Here is a 19,482-nt window from a genome sequence, read left to right as displayed (position 1 = left end):
GATAAGTGTAGGTGGTCTGCGCCCTGAGGTGAACAGCATGGCTGGCACTTATGGAGAACCAGCAACTTTGGCCTGCTATTTTATTTGGAAATACAATAAACATAGTCATATCATGGGAGCGAAGGAACTAAAATTAAAGAATAAGAATGCGGTGAAGCGCATTTACAGGTACTCTCTGTTAATGAATGACAGTTTACTAATATCACTGAAGAGAAAAGTATACAGCAGCTGTACCTTACCTGCACTCACCTGCGGGCAGAAACGTGGAGGAACGAAAAGGGTTCAAATTAAGTTAAGGACACCTGCCGCGGTGGCTCAGTGGTTAGAGTGCTCGGCTACTGATCCGGAGTTCCCGGGTTCGAACCCGACCGCGGCGGCTGCGTTTTATGGAGGCAAAACGCTAAGGCACCCGTGTGCTGTGCGATGTCAGTGAACGTTAAAGATCCCCAGGTGGTCGAAATTATTCCGGAGCCCTCCACTACGGCATCTCTTTCTTCCTCTCTTCTTTCACTCCCTCCTTTATCCCTTCCCTTACGGCGCGGTTCGGGTGTCCAACAATATGTGAGACAAATACTGCGCCATTTACTTTCCCAAAAAACCAATTATTACTATTATTATTATAGTTAAGGACAACGCTGCGAGCTATCGAAAGGAAAATGATAGGTGTAACGTTAAAGAGACAGGAAGAGGACAGAGTAATGGAGGGAAAAATGCTATTTAGTGACATCCTAATCGAAATCAACAAGAATAAATGGGATTGGGCAGGACATGTAGTGCGGAGGCAAGATAACTGCTGGTCCTTAAGGGTAACGGAGTGGATTCTGAGGGAAGGCGAGCGTAGCAGGGGGCGGCAGGAAGTTTGGTGGGCGGATGAGATTAAGAAGTTTGCGGGGATAGGGTGGCCACAGATGCGAAAGGACAGCTTTAATTGGAGGGACACGGGAGAGTCCTTTGCCCTGCAGTGGGCGCAGTCAGGCTGACGATGATGATTTTATACAGTGTCCTTCAGTTGCTAGGAGAAAATGCACACTCCATTTCAGTTGAGAGGCAGGCTACGCAAGTGTTGGAACAGAACTCCGCTCTTGTGCAACCAGAGGGCTCGAGATTGTTTTGAAACCCTATAGCCGGGCAATCTCGCTACAAACGAGATTCTGAGGACGCAAAGTCACATGCACCGGAAACTTGGCATGCCGCTCGTGGTAAACATATTGCTAAGTGTTCCGCTGGCAGTAAAGCCAGACATATGCTCATCCCAAACACACATACGCTGTCGTCGAATATGCCACTGGTCACGCGTACGCACTGCAGCCAAATGAACAAAATTGTGGAAGCCGTGGTCAGATGTTTAGGGGAATCCCCAAGGTGGAGGAAATTTATAATAAGCAAGCACATTACTTAGAAGGACAGAGCGCTGGGCAAGTTCGTTGTGATCTATAGTATAACAGCGCGGATGACCACAAACGAAAAAAAAACAGACAACATGAGCGGTCATGTCTGGTTTTTCGCTTGTCCTCGTCTTCTGCACTGCTATGCCGCGGATAGCAAATGACTCGTTGGCATCCACTCAAGCGCAGCCTTACGGCTACAAAGGAAAGCTATACAGTTTTCTTGTAACCAAGTTTTGACAGGCGACGTATTGGTATGTAGTTTGAAGAAGGAGGTCTTAACTCCCGCTGGCACCATCATTTTCTTAAACCGTTTTATGACATCGTTGTGTATAGCTTGGTCTCCGCTGTACAGGGACCTATACATTGGTTCTGTAAACATGATGTCTACTATATCTGAATGCAAATGTTTGAGTGCCATGTTGTTACGTGGTGGTGACGGCAGTCGAAATAGGGAGGAAGGCAGCCAAAAGATCTAAAAGAAAACTGTTTATTGGGCTGACCTGCGGCCGTAATGGACCGATTGACTCGGCGGCGGCGAATGAAACAAGCGTGCTCGGCGGTCGTCAAATAGAATGCCCGCCGCTCTCGGCCGTGCTCAATTTAAAGCTGATGCGACCTTTCGAGATACGGCGTGTAAAGTTACTAGAAGATTCTGGAACATGGTAGAGTCGGCTCCGCCAGGATGCGATCAATCGAGATAAATCTGGTCGCGTCTTGCATCCCCAAACAAAGTGATAAAGTAGGTGGTGGCAGCTTTAAAGAATGAACAAACACTACAAAGATTCGTGGCAATATTGTTGAGTTACTCCATTGAAAATCGCGCTGTTAGAAATCTACAAGCACTAACGACTTCGCGCAAGTACATGCTAACACCGTGTCTCAGACAGTCTTTAGAAGAGACGATTCTGTTTGGAAGAGCAGACGAGAGGCTCAGCCGCAGAAATATTTGAAGAAGAGAGTCGCGTTGATCTCTGAGAAACCATCTGTCTCTTAGGGAAACCGACTGTTTCACAATGAGACCAGGTAGCGCCAGGCCTCCACCAGCTAAAGGCCGGAAAAGGTTTTTACGACTTGTTCTCTCAAAAGTTGATTGCCAAACAAACGTCGCAAACACTCGGTGAATTTCCGTTACATTCGCTCGATAACAAACCAATACCCGGAGGGTGTACCACAGCTTGGGGAAGTAAGACATTGCAGATGACCGCCTGCGCAAATATCCACAAATCACCACCTCTTAACACCTTTTCGACTGCTCTTACCGCAGCCGATCATGCCTCGTGTCAAACTGCAACACCCTCTCGCGCTGTGCACTGCTCGCCATCGTCTTCATCAAATTCCAATAAGTTCCACACTAGTGGTTTAGCCAACCAGGCTAAACACATGCTTTCGCACGTCTTCTCGGTTTAACTACGTCAAAACCGTATCGTATGTTTGTTTTTAACCCGGCTATACAATTAGCCTGGTTATGTGCATGGGTTGGCCCCACTTGTTTGAGGAATTTTGAGCTTGATAAATTCAAAACTTTTATTTCTAGCGACTTGTTGGGGGTCATCAGGCGGAAAAGCTGCCATTGGCAGCTTGAGGGTGCCTGATGCCCGTACAAGGCAGCAGCATATAGGCAACAAAAAATGCTGAACACATATGCACAGTTACACTTCCATACAAACTGACTGATCGAAAGACATTGTCAATGCACTTCACCAAGAAAGCATAAAGTACTGAAAACTGATGGGCAGTGAAAATACAGTGAATGCCATTAGCTGCACAAAAACTGCGATGGCAAAAAAAAATTTTAACGCGTCTGTTTTCTATTACATGTGCTTCAGTCATAACTGTGTGACAGGAATTTGTTTGTTGGAATTTGTTGAATAAAGAGATTAAGCAACAGATAAAAAAACTCACAGGGCGATTACGATACTTGGTAATGCGAATTTTCAGGACAACTATTCGAGGTATTTTGATTTTGCGATATATCGACGAAAAGAATTTGAGACAGCCACGCATTAATTACAGTTATAGGTCACTTTTTTTACTCACCCGTTATTTGATTAGCACTTATCTCCAGTCCGTCGAAGAGCTTCTCCACCGGAGTCGCGCAGCCACCGCAGACGGAGCACGCCACATCTTCCGCTCTCGCCATAATCATTCATCAATCATCCATCCTGCCTCCCCAGTAACCACAGTAACCCCCGGACTCCGTGGTAACCACCTTTCTGGCTCCCTCTGCCGGCAACGCCGGCAACACCGATGGCCAATCCAAGGAAGGGGCGCTTAACAGCTGCGCTGTAAAACATACTCGTCCAGATTATCAGCGTTACGCATTGTTCACTTCCTGTACTACAGTATACACTCTTTTACTTTTGCTAGTAATGATAAACCAGTAAGCCTAAGTTATCTCACTGCGCGAAAAGGCGCGGTAAAAGGCTCTCCGCGCTCACCAGCTGACCTGACCTTATCACGGACTCGGTTATCTACCGCCTCGCTGGCCTTGGCAGGAAGCAGGGCCTCGCTCGTACGATCGCGCCAGTTGACACTGTTTACGGCAGGGCATCGCCGCCACGTAGATAAGGTCAAGAGCTTTGTCAGGAGACAGCGCCGCACACAGGTCGAGGTTGTCGGAGGAAGCAAATGGAGCAGGTGTGCCTCCTTTGGTTTCCATTTTGAACATCTAAATTATGGGTTGTCGCTATGTGCTGAGAGACTATAAATGAGCAAAAGACCATCTGATAAAAAAAGTAGAATGCCAGGATGGCAGGTATGACTGAATGAGACGACAGGAAATTAATGAAACCCTAGACGAACTCAAGAAGGGAACACTGGGTTGGGCAAATAATACGATGTGAAGATAACTGATGGTCCTTCAGGGTTACTATGTGAATCCCACACTCCAAACAGAAAGGAGTAAAAAGGGGAGTAAGCAGTCCTCTATCACTCTTCCTTTTATAAAAGGGAGTGGACTAGAGGACAGCTTACTACTTTTAACTCCCTTATAAGCGTATTCGCGAAGCGAAGACAAGGCCAGCAGGGGCTGGCAGAGATTATCGTGATTGAGAAGTTTGCTGGAATAACGCGGCGGCAGCGGCACACGGCAGAGACGAGTTAATCAGAGAGTAGAGTCAGTTCTTGGGGCTAGTTGGTAATCTGATCGTGAGCGCTGTGTTCGTCCTTCTTCTTTTCCGTCTTCTTTTCTTTGGCTATGTGCCGTTGCGCTGGAATACTATGAACGTGAATCGGAGAGGTATGAGAGATGCCTTTGTCCTGCCGAACACGTAGTTACACCGGTGATGATGGTGAAAATGTTAAGTACTTGCGAAGGCTTACATGCATTGTCCGGCGAGATAACAGGTGCGCAACACAAGCGCCTGATTTAGGGTAGGTTGCCTGGTATCAGGCAGGGACGTTGGTGTTAGTGGAAACGGTTGCCGTTAGCTGTCGAGGGCTTCGGTAATAGTGACCTACAGTTAAGTGAAATATTGACGCTGATAGTGTCTGCGGATGGAACGATGGCGCTAAAGATGCTAACCATTGTTTTTTTTCTTTCTGTATGCGGACGAGAGCATGTACTGACATTTTCTTCCCTGTCCAGAACTGATGAAGTACTTCGCATGAAAGGTTAATTTGCAAACAGTGGAAGTTTAACATACCGAAGCGACACATAGGCTACGAAGGACATCGTAGTGTGGGGCTCCGAATTTCGACCATTTGGAGTTCCTAAATGTGCACTGAAATAGCATAGCACACGGGCGTTCTACTGTAATAGCAATATACCAGTCACACTAGCGTCATTGGTGTGAACCCTAAGTGAGAAACGCTTCCACGTTGCAGAAACACCACCGACTAGCCACCTGCCCATCGCTAGAAAACGCCCAGCTGGAAATATGCCCACCTATTCATCGACACCATCGCTATATCTCCGCACACACACCCGACTACTACTTTACCATCTAGAAGCGCCTTCCGTGACACACCGGCCCATCCCTACTCTACACAAACGCCACCGACCGTCGATCCACTTACCTTTTACGAGGCCTCCACCCCCAAGAGGTCCACGAAGCAGTAGAACAAAAAAGCTAGGGCTTATCAAATTCAAAGATACAGTAAGGAAGACAGCTATACCCACCAGGAGAGCCGCTCACCAGCAACCTGCACACCCCACACCCCTTGTTAAGGTGCTCTCCACCCACCCACGGCCACACCACCTTCGCCCTCCTGAAAAAATTCCGCCGCGTCTGTGAAGCCTTGGCTCGAGTGAAAGCCTTCATTACAGTAAAAACATCGATGTAATAATCGACGCGAAATCCAACTGCCCTGCCAATTTTTCTTCATTATTGAACCTGCAGTTGAACCAAGACTGAATAATAATAATAATTGGTTTTAGGGGAAAGGAAATGGCGCAGTATCTGTCTCATATATCGTTGGACATCTGAACCGCGCCGGAAGGGATAAAGGAGGGAGTGAAAGAAGAAGGGAAGAAAAAGGTGCCGTAGTGGAGGGCTCCGGAATAATTTCGACCACTTGAGGATCTTTAACGTGCACTGACATCGCACTGCACACGGGTGCCTTAGCGTTTTGCCTCCATAAAAACGCAGCCGCCGCGGTCGGGTTCGAACCCGGGAACTCCGGATCAGTAGCCGAGGGACTGAACCTGCAATCTTGGGATCAGCCGCTGAACGCTAAATACACTGAGCCAGCACAGGGGATGCAGGGCAAATTTAAGGTCATTTCTGGGGGTGGAAAGAAGGGAGCATTCTGATTGGCAAAATTCCTTTCCCCTCCCCAGATAGAGGCATGGAACTGATTTGGGGGCCGGCACACGCTGGCAACCCTGACCAGACAGCCCGACGATCGGTCGGCGGACGCCTCCGTTGTGGGCACAGCCAAGGATAGCCTCATCTCATTTCATGATCTAACCCACCCCTTCCGCCTTGAACGAAAGAAGTTTCCGCCCCCGCACAAGAGGCTCAATAAAGAGCAAGAAATCACCTGGAGAAGGCCTCAAATTCCTTCTCTAACCCGTTAGTTCTCCCCCATATGTTCCCATGTCGATTTCCCCCCGCATGCACACTGTGCGATGAGAGAGCTACACACAACTATATACTCGGGGGATGCGAGGAGGACCCCATCTCCAGAATTAGGGAAGCTCGTGCTTCCAGAGGTCGCTAGTAGGGTGGACCTGCTGGCCATCTAGTAGGACCACTGACTGACTGACTTATGTTTCTGAGAGGAAGAAGGAAAAGGAAAGTGCACGGGCCTGCCTACTGACTCAAGCCGAGCCACGCTCGCTGGCGCGTGCTGAAAGTAGGAGGCGTAAGGGATAGGAGAGCAAAGATTGAAAGAAAAGACGCGCCGCGCTAATATGCCCAGTGCCTGATCCCGGAGGCAGTGCGATACCGGGCCGACCCGTGCCAGAGTGTTTCAAGCCAGGCACTCCGCCATATTCCAAAAATAAGTTTAATACCTTAGGTCCAAGGACCCGCTGCAGATATTAAATCAGGTATCATGTATGAGCCCCCACCAAAGTAGGGCAATGCAACCTGTCCCTATATAACTAACCGGCCAAATAAAGGTTTCTTCTCTCTCTCTCTCCTTTTCCTCAACTGTTTTACCGTTTCAGCAATACCCTGTAATAAAGCGTGTAATAATGATCTTCACAAAATCTGTCCATGTGGCTGGCGTTGAGTGATGCTCCATAGTTCTGCCCTCCGGAAGGCCTCCACGTATACTAACGACCCACCTTTGCCCTCCAACAAGCTTCAGCGTCCAGAAGCCGCCTGTCACCAGCGAACAGCCCACCTCCACCCTGCATAAGCTTCGCCCACCACCAGATGCCCATCTCCACACTGCAGAAGGCCTTACCCATCACTTATCCACTGACCTCCGCTCTCCAGACAACTCCACCCACGAGAACCCCACGGAGCGCAGGAGCCAAAGAGCTGCCTGCGAAATACAATTCAAAGCTGCAACGTGAAAGTGATCATTCCTGGAGCGAAACGTAGTACAACGAATACTGATAATGCAGATTTGCCGCATAACATTGTGTGATTGCTTGTACATTTTAGCGCACTAGCACTTATAGTGGCCATTCCCCGAATTTGGGCGTTGTGTGTCTGTGTGTCCTAAGCCGGTTTTGTGGTAGGCTGCTCACCTGCACACCGTGTCAGCCGGCAGCTCATTTTATCGTGAGAGGGTAGCTGGGAAGAGCAACCTGGGTAGCAACCCAAGGCCCACCGATGGCAATGCCTGCCATAGCAGTTGCTTTGAGCCAATACGCCTCTGCTCACCTGCCCACTGGGTGGCTTACTTGTCAAGGTGTTACAAGCCGGTGGCAACCAGGCGAGAACCTGGGGCGCTAAGTAGGCGGCACCACCCCTAAGTGCACCGAGCTAAGCGGAATGAGCAGCAGTGGTTAGGAGGAGACCGTGATTCGAATGATGCTTGTACAGTAGCTAAACCTGGAAGAAGTTGGTAGCCTAGTATCACCTATAGTATACTGGTCGTAGCTCCAACCGACAAATGACGTCATGCTAGCGCACATATCCGCATTTGGCATAATTACCCAAATCGACTGACATTTTTTTCTGCAAAATCAGAGCTGAATGCAGTTATCCTATTAAAAAAATTACACAAAATTACTAAAAAAATTATTATTATACACGCAAGAGACGAGTTTACCGAGCTCTGAACGTCCGGATTAGTGTTTTCGCAGCAAAAAATGTCTGGCGAACCCTTCTTGCACCATTCGTGGTTACCCGGAGACCTCCTGCCTACCTCCGGAGTGCGCCAGTCAGCGCAGCTCTTGATAAGAAGAGAGAAAACAAAGCAGGCCGAGTGGCTACACTTCACACGCTCAGACAAAACGTCAATGACCGCCTTTTCTTTCCCCAGTTCCGCTTGCCGGCTGTGTAGCAGCCAAGGGACCCCGCGATGATGCCATCTGCGCTGGTCGAGTTCTCTTTATCAGAAGCAAACACACTACATGAGAATCGACCGAGATAACGCGCAGCCCCTCGGAGGAGTCCGACCTTGGCAGCGATGCGCTGTCTCCGGCGCTTTGTGCAAGTCATGCACTGATCGGGGCTACGAGAACGCGATAAGGATAACGAATCGGGGAAGAAGATTGCGGCCTAGCGGCGGCAAAGGCTCGAAGTAATCGCGCTTCACGCTACGTGCTTTAGTAGTACACACCGAGGGGAATGGGGCGGTAGCTCGTCACGATTTCCACGAAACGAGACCCCTTGTGTTGAGCGCAGATAACGGCGCCAAGTAACAGTTGTAGGTCCCCAGGTTGTCTCCTGGGACGCGCTCTGTGGTCTTGTATTCCGCGCAAGCGCCGTGTGGTTTTATAAATGAAGGCACGATATTAGTTCAGTTTAGTACCGACCGTGTACGCCTGCAGATGGAAGGGTTTCGTCGATAGAACGAGAGGGCTAGTTCGAATGCTTATTTCAATGCTCTTTAGCTTTGTGCAGAAATTAGCAGCTATTCCAGATGTGCATTATACAAACGTGACCTCGTATTTCCACGTGTATGGTTCAACAAACTGCGGTGTGCCTCCAGTAGGATGTGTATAAACAAAGGAACTATGCAGGGTGTTTCACCTAAGAGTTTATACAATATTTATAAATAGGCTTTTTGCGCTGTCTTGGGCACAGCATTGAAAGCGGTGTAGAATATCACAATACAGCTAAGATGTGCTAACTAGCAGGCTGGTTAATTTATACAGAATAGTTAACTGTAACTATTACTGCTCGGCTCCTTAATTATTGAGACGCGTTTAGCCGGCCGTAAGTGATATCCATACGAGTTTTTAGAATTTCGAAAACGCCGTCACCCACCGCGGTGGCTCAGTGGTTAGGGCGCTCGGCTACTGATCCGGAGTTCCCGGGTTCGAAGCCGACCGCGGCGGCTGCGTTTTTATGGAGGAAAAACGCTAAGGCGTCCGTTTGCCGTGCGATGTCAGTGCACCTTAAAGATCCCTAGGAGGATGAAATTATTCCGGAGCCCTCCACTACGGCATCTCTTTATTCATTTCGTCTTTCACTCCCTCCTCTATCCCGTCCCTTAACGCGCGGTTCAGGTGTCCGCCGAGATGTGAGACAGATACTGCGCCATCTCCTTTCCCCAAAATCTAATTTATTGTTATTTATTACCCTCGGTGCAGTGACCCGACAATGTAGTTAGTGGCTATTTACGAATAAAATAACAGTGGAAGGAAACAATGTTCCTTGCCGCGGCATCTGCCATCGAAACCTGAGCTGTGAATAGTGGGAATAAAAGGACAGGGAGAGGGAAAGAAAAGGGGAGCGATCAATTTTGTCTATTTCGACAAGTTACGTGCACTGGAGAGGTTGCTCTGCCTGCAAGCTTCTCGAAAGCGCATGTAGCCAAAATTTATTGAGCCACAGCGGCCATGGTAACCGCTTTTTCGAAATTCTACAAACTGATATGGATATTAGTTACGGTGGGCTACATGCCTGTCAATAATTAAGGAGCCTAACTGTAATTGTTAAAAAGATCTGCCAGTACCTGACAGGTGCCCTCACTGTAGCGCTGCACCGGACATTTGTGATGTGCGGCACTTGTTGTGGACGTGCCCATCGACGGCTGCTATCAGAAAACGGCTCCTCAGGGAGGTTGGCCTGCGGTGGAACCGCGAAAGTGACTACGTGAAGTGGACAGTGGACAACCGTTTCATTAACAACCTCTGCGACTACCTCAGCGCAACGGTTCTTCACTCCTTCTTTTAACTTTCAATCCCGTGCATTCCTTCCCCCCTTTCCTTTTTCAACTTATGCCTCATGGCACACTTCTCGAATAAAAAAAAAACTTCACTATTCAATATTAGTTAACTAGCCTTCTTGTTAGCACATCTTAGCTGTACTGTGATGTATACTACACTGCTAACAATGCTATGCCGAAGAAAGCAGTCTTCTAACTCAAAAAGCCGATTTTTTAAAATCGTGTAAAGTCTTAGGTGTAACACCCTGTATATATAGTATATGCTACTCGATTGGCTAAGCAGCTGGTGCGCAGTGAGGGGACAGGGAACATATACGTTACGAACAATGGATCAGAGACGCCACTTCCTTCTCTACGGCGCAAATTTTCGCTTTGGATCGTTCCAAATTTTTTCAGTGTTTTTTTTGGTAACCTTACCAACGTCTTTATTTGTTGGCACCGTGTGTGTTTTGAGCGACGGAAAGACGCAGTAACGGCCTCATTCAAAGTGGACTCCTGAACCACTACGTAAGGTAAAAGCTAAAGGAAGATTAAATTTGAAAGCAGTGAGAGTGACCACAGTGGAGGCTCTCGAGTGAAAGTGAATCTATTCCTTATATTAGCCTTTTTTTCGCAAAGCTTACGTTTAATTGCACAAGCAGAAATAATTTTACATGTGCTTACCTTTTACAAAATCATATAATTTTAGCGAGACTTAACTAGCGTTGCATAACAGAAAAAGCTATTCTCTGTAATTGGCATATATTCAAGTTGTTACATGCATTTATTTTACGCACTCCCCTCTGCAATGCATGTACGGCATTGAGGGCTAATCAATAAATACTGCGAATTCCGGTATGCAGTCCGTGGGCTACACATGTTTAAAAGTTAGAATTCGAAGCTATGCAGATCGACTATACTGTAGCTGCGGGCTAAACTGCATTTTCTTCACTGTCGTTCGCTTTAGCATTAAGTGCCCAACGCGATTTTATTTAAGATGTGCGAACAACATAGCATTTTTTTTTTCCACCAAAATTGAGAACCGCCGTCTGTACTCTGGGTGCGGGCTGTATACCGGTAATTACAGTAAATTAATCGTTTTTTTTTCTGGTGTCATTTAACGTGCACAGTAAACGGCGAATGCACAGCTGCATCGTGCAGCCCGCCGTTTTTTTTTCTCCATTTTTAGCCTCCGTCGAAACGCACCCGCCGCGGCCGAGATTCCATCCCGCGACCTATGGCATATAGCATTCAATTGCAAGAGTCGCTGAGCCATATCGTGGCACTCATACCATAGCTCCAGATGACCTTCTCTTGTGTTTGCTGGGACTACAAACCAATGCGCCCCTTACGGCAGGTGACGTGTACAGCCACATAGATGAACGTGAGGTCGCCGTTCTGCCATTGTCGAGCGATCGGCTGCTACAGCTCTTTCCCGACAAAGTAAGGCAACCAGCGTTCAGCCAGTCGATATTTTACAGCGAGAGCCGTTATACGGAGCCCACCCTGGACTTTTGTGAAGCCGTGGTCCGTAGAATTCGGTAGTTGCCCGGAGGTGCACGACCGAGGGTGCTTCGGAGGGTACCCTGGTCCGCTATCCCCTAAAACCGCTGGGTGTGTTGTCGGCCCGCCAACCCACTTACCGTTACTCTCGAGAAGCGGCACTACCCATCTCCACCCCGCTTGGGACACACACACACACACACACACACACACACACACACACACACACACACACACACACACACACACACACACACACACACACACACACACACACACACACACACACACACACACACACACACACACACACACACACACACACACACACACACACACACACACACACACACACACACACACACACACACACACACACACACACACACACACACACAGTGGGAGCGTAGGAAGCCAGAGCTAAGCATTCTCCACGTATCATTTGCGACCAATGACACCGCTCGATCGCCGAATATTTTCGCTCAGCTGCAGCTTAGTTTCTACGGTAATTTCTAGCAACTTGAAGGGTATGACGCGCTAGCGTTAATCGGTGCCTTCAGTGGCCTGGGGTATTCTTTGCGTGTTACTTCGCAGGCACGGACACCATCACATAACGCTTAACCTACCGCTAAGAGTATACAATACGATATCAATAGAGATCCCTCCCACGTAAGTGCCCCTCCTATATCGCCTACAGCCTGCCTGCATTTCCATATATGCGAAATCGGTCCTTCTCCACTTTCATAGCTCGCGGGGAGTCCTCACACAACTCCTGGCGCAGTGGTGCAGCGGTGAAGCAATGCACCGATGCCTCGGCAGGTCAAACACAGCAATCGGTGGGACTTGTGAGACCCAGGTCGTTCTTCCCGAGCAACGTTCCCTCGTGACCAGTCAACTGCCACCTGCCACGGTAGGCAGGTTGGGATGACGTCACAAAGTCAAGTGACCTAGGTGGCAGGTGGGCCACCTGCTTTTCCGCTCACAAAGCCGACGACGCCGGATTTTCTGCACAATACAGATATTCCGAGAATGTATGACCAAACAACTGAGGACTGGAAGGCGGCGCTGTCCAGCTCACATCCAGAAGACCTGCTTTGGTCGGCAAAAAGCGGCAAAAGCAGAGCCAGCGGCGGCCAAAGCCCATGGGCTCCTGGAAAGAGGGCCCAGCCAACTAGCCACGATTTATACTACACATTAAATGTTTTTCTAACTCGACGAGAGCCTTAACGCTATATCGCTTTAATTACCTGTCGCGCCTATGTTCTAGCTCTTTCCCAGCTATGACGACCGATATAACTGAGGTCGCCGCTTCGCTACTGCGTGATGGAATCTGTTGATCGTTGCTACAGATTCTGCCACGCGGAAGTTTCGTGGGTGACGATTCAAGCGCGAGCGCTCTTGTGCTGTGCTCCTCGGTAGAGAGATGGTAGAGAGAAAGAGAATAAACATTTATTTCTAAAAAAGGAGACCGGAGAGGATTGTGGTTGGGGTCCCCAGTCCAAGACTCCAGTGCCATCCGCCGACGCTTTGGCAATGGCGACTAGCGCCTCCTGCTCTTCCAGGGTGCCGCTAGAGTGTGTAGTGCGAGATGGTATTGTTGCCGCTGTTGATGAACATGCACTTTGCAGGGTGCTTTACGTAAAAAAAATGGACAGACGATTATGATATATATATAGTCGGTAATGCGAAATTTGAGCACAGCTCTTCAGGTATTTTCACGCCACCTGCTACGACTGGCAGGTGGCGCTGCTAGCCCCCTGAGATTAGTGTTCCTGTATATGCTACCTGGGATCATCCTGTGGCAGCCACCTTTCGGTAGCCCGTTCCTCCGCTCTCGCCGTGGCAGGTGAGGTTTCGCTCTACCTGCCAACACGCCACCTTACGTAGGTGAGATGTTGGCAGGTTGTTACGCATCGGCGTAGGTGCCGTGTTCCGCCAACAGCGCCAACAACTCAGACGCAGAATGCAGGAAAGGGCGCCTAAGAGCTGTGCTCTAAAATTACGCTTAAGGGTTGTTGCGTACATAGCGAAAATCAGCGAGAGCTGCCTTAACGTTCTCGGTTCCTTCGGATTTCTGCCCCTTCCACCACTACCTTAACCTTTCCTTCGCGGAACGGCCGAGCGATGCTGTCGCGCCGAAATAGTCTTGTGGATGTGGGGCAGGAAAAAGGCGACAGTATACATTTCACTTATTTTCAGTTTTCCTCTAATGCTCGCCTTGACAGAATTTACGTTTCTGTTGACGCATTAGCAAGTGTGTTTGGCTACTGGGTGCGGCCCATTTTCTTCAGTGACCACTGTATGGTGTCTCTTCAGATAGGAAAGTACACTCGGCATGTACTTCACCCTCGATGGGAGTTGTGGAAGATGAATAACTGTCTGCTCTCAGACGAAATCTTTCAGCGTGCTGTACCTACCTGTTTGAAGGACGTATGGTCACGCCGTGATCTTTCCATTTTTCAAAAGTGGGACTTGTTTAAACAGGAGATTAAAAAAACTTGGCAATTGAGGCCTCAGCAAGAATTGCTTTCCTGAATAGACACCACCTTCGTGAGCTTGGGCGCACCCTAACGGAGCTACATGAGCTAGAGAGGGTAAGCCCGGGTGCCTATCTCGAAGAGATTAATAACGTAAAAGCACAGCTTCAACAATTTGCGACAGACAGATATAAGGGGGCCTTGATACGATCTAGGTCCCGAAGGTTTCTTGATGAGCAACCTTCTCGTCGGGCCCTGAGTGATGAAAGAGAGAATGCTCTTGCGAAGGAAATATTGGAAATTCAGTATGGTGATTGCACATACAGTGATGCGCCTGGTATTCTCGCTGCTTTCTTCGACTATTATCGGAAGCTGTTTGGCAGTTGCGAAAATCCAAGTCAGGGTTTCGATTACAGTTCCTTGCTCGGAAACTTCCCTCGACTTGATGATGAGAAGTGTGCTATAGTGAAGGGACCTATCACTTTGGATGAAATTCAATCAGCCATTTCTGCCCTGCAGAGCCAGAAATCTCCTGGGCCAGATGGTATTACTAGCGAATTCTATAAAACATTTTCGCCTTGCCTAGTGCCTGTTTTGATGAAAGTTTTCAAAGCATCTTATGATGTGGGTGTCCTGCCTCCCACTTTTTATTCTGGGCACACAATATTAATTCCCAAAAGCAAAGATACTAATCTGTTGAAAACTGTTGAGGGATATCGTCCAATTTCCCTTTGCAATGTTGATTACAAAATTTTTGCCATGGTTCTTAGCAGTCGTCTGCAGCTCGTCATTATGGACTTGATAGGTCCGCATCAGGTCTGTGGTATTAGAGGCCGCAGTATTCAAACACATATCCATATTGCACGTTCAGTATTAGAGACAGTATCAGATGAGATAGGCCAAGTAGCTCTGATTCAAATTGACTTGGCTAAGGCGTTTGATAAAGTTCGGCACGATTTCTTGTTCGCGGTCTTGGAGTATGCAAATATTGGTGACGTCTTGCTCAAAGGCATAAGGCTGTGCTATAAGAACTCCTATACAAGGGTTATTGTTAATCAGGAGCTAACGAAACCAGTACCACTAGAAGCATCTGTTCGTCAAGGATGTCCACTGTCTCCATTGTTGTTTGCCCTATATCTGGAACCCCTCTGTCTCAGTATAATTAACAGCGCAGCTATCCGCGGTTTCTCTCTGGCTCAATGTGAAGTTAAAGTTTTAGCTAATGCTGATGATGTCGCCCTCTTTTGTTCTGACAAAAAGAGTGTACTCGAGGCTCTAAACTTGACTAAACAGTTCTGCGATGTATCAGGCGCGGCTCTTAATTTAGAGAAATCCAAAGGCTTTTGGTTGGGTCATTGGGGAACTAGGCCAAGCCAGTTCGGTGGTATATGCTGGAACTGTAGCCCTCTTGAGTACCTAGGCGTTCCGCTGCACCAAGTTCGCAACAGTACAGCCTACTGAGATTCACAAACTGTAACTCTACGGCGGCAAACACAGGCTTGGATGGGTAGGGAACTCTCAGTGTTTGCGAGGGCACAGGCCTGTAACATTTTTTTGTTTGCAAAGCTCGCGTATGTCCTTCAAGTCCTGCATTGTGCGAGGAGGAAGGTGCAAGCAATACATAGAATATTTGCAGCATTCGTTTGGCGCTCTCAATGGGAGCCGATGAGGCGTGACAACTTGTTCCTTCCCTTAGAGGGTGGTGGAGTGGGCCTTGTTCGCCTGTTCGTGCATCAACTCGTTTCCCGTTTTTTCTTTTTCAAATCGGCAAACGACCCGTTTCTGGTAGCTGTGCTCATTAGGCGGCTTAGTTTTCATTTGCCTTACTTATTCGCACCGACTGTGCAGGCTCGTGAGGGGACTTTATGGGGATTTCTTAAGGAGGTTGCTGACACTTTCAATTTTCTCACTGTGCGCTTCTCTTTAGATTACCTGTATAGCCTCTCGAGAAAGCAGATGACCCAGGCTCTCACTGAGTCTTTGTTCCCTACACCATTGTATCGGCAGCCTTATTTGGGGTCTTTGGACATCAGTGTTCTAAAGCGTGTTAGGCGGATGTGCATTCAGGCAGCCGCTAAAACATTTTTTTCAAACTACACACAGCGACGCTGCCTGTCAAGACATTTCTTAATGACAAGGGGATGTTTGTACCCTGGAATGTGAATTGTCATCTGTGTAACGTGCCCGAGACAATTGATCATTGCTTCATCCTGTGCCGTGATGCCATGTTCTTTTGGGACATACAACGAACTCTTAAGAAGGACATTGAAATTACACCATACACTATTAGATTTCTGCCTGTTGACAAAAACTCTGTTGTGCCTTATGACATGTTTGTGTTGATGGGGATTTCAGGCTATTCAGTCTTTGGAAAAGCCGTATGATGGACAGACATGCCGAGCCACCAAGATCGTCCAAATCTGTGTTTCGGGAACAGTGTGCGTTGGTGAGGAGTGTATATGCTGCTCGCGACGAACCTCCAAGCTGGCTGCCGTGCCTAGATGCTTGTGTGTGCCTCCCTGAATTTTGATGTTTTGATGGGGATGCAGTGGTGAGTTAGGGCTATGGGGGGCTCATATTAAGCAGCCCGGTAACTTGAGGCGCGAACTAGTCTGATTGAAGTTTCCTCCTTTCTACATAAGTTCTTCCATGCAATAAAGAAAAAAAAAAAGCGCCGAAATAGCTCAGTTGGGAGAGCGTTAGACTGAAGATCTAAAGGTCCCTGGTTCGATCCCGGGTTTCGGCACAACGTGCTTGTTTTTTTTTTTCGCTTTCCCTGCACAGTCGAAAAGGACAGCTCAAGGCAGGTACAGGTGGCAGGACTGTACAAGTACAGTTTGCGCTGGAGTTTTGACGTATGGTGCCCCCCCCCCCCCCCCCCCCGATTCAGTGCTTCTCTTTCTACGCGGGTCGCAGCGCCATCACGTACAACCTAGAGGACGAAGAAACTTTGATCGAAGCCTGCAGAGGTTTCAGGAGCATGCATGCCACGATTGGCACGAGTATCCGCACTCTGACGAAGCCACACGCAGCGTGATGAGGACTTGTTACTAAAGTCCGCCAATAACGAAAAAAAAAATAGGTTATGCACCCCAAAGGAGGAAAGACTCTCAGTCAGGCGCGTGCATCCTGTAGCTGTGGTTTTGCTTTTGGCTAGACCCACTGGCTTTCGGCGTGATTATACACACTGGAAAAACAGCGCCCCTTGGGCAAAACAGGTTCCTAATAGCTGCACGTAAAAACAAAAAAGCTCAAAGGATAGTTAGCATCTGTAACGCAAATTTCGTAGATGACAGACTGAGAAGCGCAATATACCCTGATGGGTTACCCGAATTCATCCGGCGTCGGCGTTGTGAGCGAAAATCAAGAGAATGACTCTAGCAGGTGGTCCCCAGAGAGCAACCTAGGAGGCAGGTGGGCCACCTAGGTCACGTGACCTTAATTGCGGCGTCATCACAACCTGCCCACCGTGGCAGTTCATTGGTCGCTTGGGAAGGGCAACCTTGGTCGCACAAGGACTACCGCTGGGAGCACCTGCATCACAGGGCCACTGCGCCAGGACTCCCAGGGATCTACGAATGTGAAGCAGAGAATGACCTTCTGCGTAAATGGGAAGTAACCCATTACGCTATCGCGTCATACCCTTAAGGCGGAGCTTAAGCGTTCCCATTTTTTTCCTTCACTTGGGTTCCATCTCTCTTCTATATTTGTAGGGTCCCTAGAATTACTTGCTAGTATGGTGTCCGTCGGCTGCGGCACGGGCTGCTGCTGAATGACCGCCGCGGTGGCGCTGCGAGCAACCGGCGTGCCTTGCCAGGCACGGCGTCTGCGGTAGACGCGCGCGTTTCGCCCCGCAAAACGAATTCCCTGCGCGTTTTCAGATGCCTTGCGCATGTGAATGCACTGATTTTTTTCTTTGATTTTAGCTTAGCCGTGGTTTTTCAATGCGCACTTCAGTCATCGGCGCAGCGACGCAAACGATTATTTTTTTTGCGAACAAATTTTGTACGCGTAGTCCAGAGTCGAAGGCGAAACGCACACGCTTATTTTTACACCCTAATCTCCTTTCTGAATACTGCTGCCGTGCCGCATTATAATACCGTCTTCTGAGGAATTTAAATAAAAATATCCTTGCATCAAGAACATTACCCACGACTCTTAACACCGTGACCGTGTGTGCGCGCAACAGAGCGCTATTGACAGCGGCGTTTTCATTCATGCTATTGATCCGATCTCAACTTCTACAGACTCTGAATGAAGTTAGAAGACACACTGAACACTGGAAACTTCTAAATGCGTGCACAATTAATACATGTAAGATGAGAACCTGAGCCCTGTAACATCACGTGCTTTAGGCAAACTGGTGGTAGTGGTTTTATTAAAAATAATAGTAAAAAGGAAGGAAAAGATTTTTGCTGGCCCCGGCATACTGAAGCACCTGAGCTGGGGCAGCGGAAATAAAGGACAGCAGGCAGAATGGAGAAATGAAATGAAAGAGGTGAGGGGACAGGAATAGAGGACAGGGGGAGAAATAATATGTACAAACTATTTACACAATAAGTAATGTGTCCAGGTTGTGCGCGTGATTAGTTCATTTAAGAGGAATTAAATCACACACGCGCACAGCACTGTGTAGGTTACAACTGGAGTGGGGCGTCCAGTTATTAATCGTTCAAGGTAGAACTCGCGGAGCGTTCGGTCACTGCGTGTAACTACCTGACGGAGAACAGACGGGACGTCAAGCCCGTGTGTTCGAGGAATGCACAGAGGCTCACCAAAGTTCGCTCACGAGTGCGCGCACTGCCCTGCGGCCACAATAGCGTCTTGATGGAGTCTGGTAGTATGCCCTGCGCCCTATAGGCCGCGAGCATATCGCGACGAGCATCGGCGATTAGGCAAACTGCAGAAACGCATTCCGTGCTTAGGCAACCGAGTTACACAAGTAATGAACACAATCATACATTCTAAGTAGTTCCTTCGAATTGCGTGCTTGGTGAAATAGCATTATTAGCCGATGCTATGTAGGTCACACATACTGTGAGAGAAAAGATACCCAAGGATCATAATGTATAGCACAAAATAAAAATAGTTGTTAAACACATTTATTTCCATCACTATGCACTCAGGCTGCCCACATTTTTGTTTGCACCACCTACTGGCATCTTATCTTTAACAGCTTCGACTTTTCTTGGCAGCCATCTCACCATCGATTGACTTCGTGTAGAAGTGCAGGCGAAGCAGAATATAGAATTTGATTACGCCATTAACAATTTTACGCCCATGTTTCACGCAGGCCTGATGGAAAATGTACATCTGTTAAAAAATCAGCGAAGTCAACAATGCTCTTCTCGTGCAACTTATTTAGACTAAAATAAGTGGTGAAGCTATCTTCAAGG

At 48.2% G+C, this 19,482-nt stretch overlaps 1 non-coding gene across 1 annotated transcript; it reads left to right on the top strand.

Annotated features, from left to right (window-relative positions):
* The first annotated feature begins 16,759 nt into the window (after window positions 1–16,759).
* On the top strand, window positions 16,760–16,832 carry TRNAF-GAA (transfer RNA phenylalanine (anticodon GAA)). Its single transcript has one exon. It is a non-coding gene; the product is annotated as a tRNA-Phe (tRNA).
* Window positions 16,833–19,482: the final 2,650 nt, after the last annotated feature.

The sequence above is a fragment of the Amblyomma americanum genome, chromosome 11 (assembly GCF_052857255.1).
Source record: "Amblyomma americanum isolate KBUSLIRL-KWMA chromosome 11, ASM5285725v1, whole genome shotgun sequence".
In the NCBI taxonomy this organism is placed as follows: Eukaryota; Metazoa; Arthropoda; class Arachnida; order Ixodida; family Ixodidae; genus Amblyomma; species Amblyomma americanum.
Note: the sequence above shows the minus strand (reverse complement) of the source record. Positions and strands in the feature narration are given on the sequence as shown.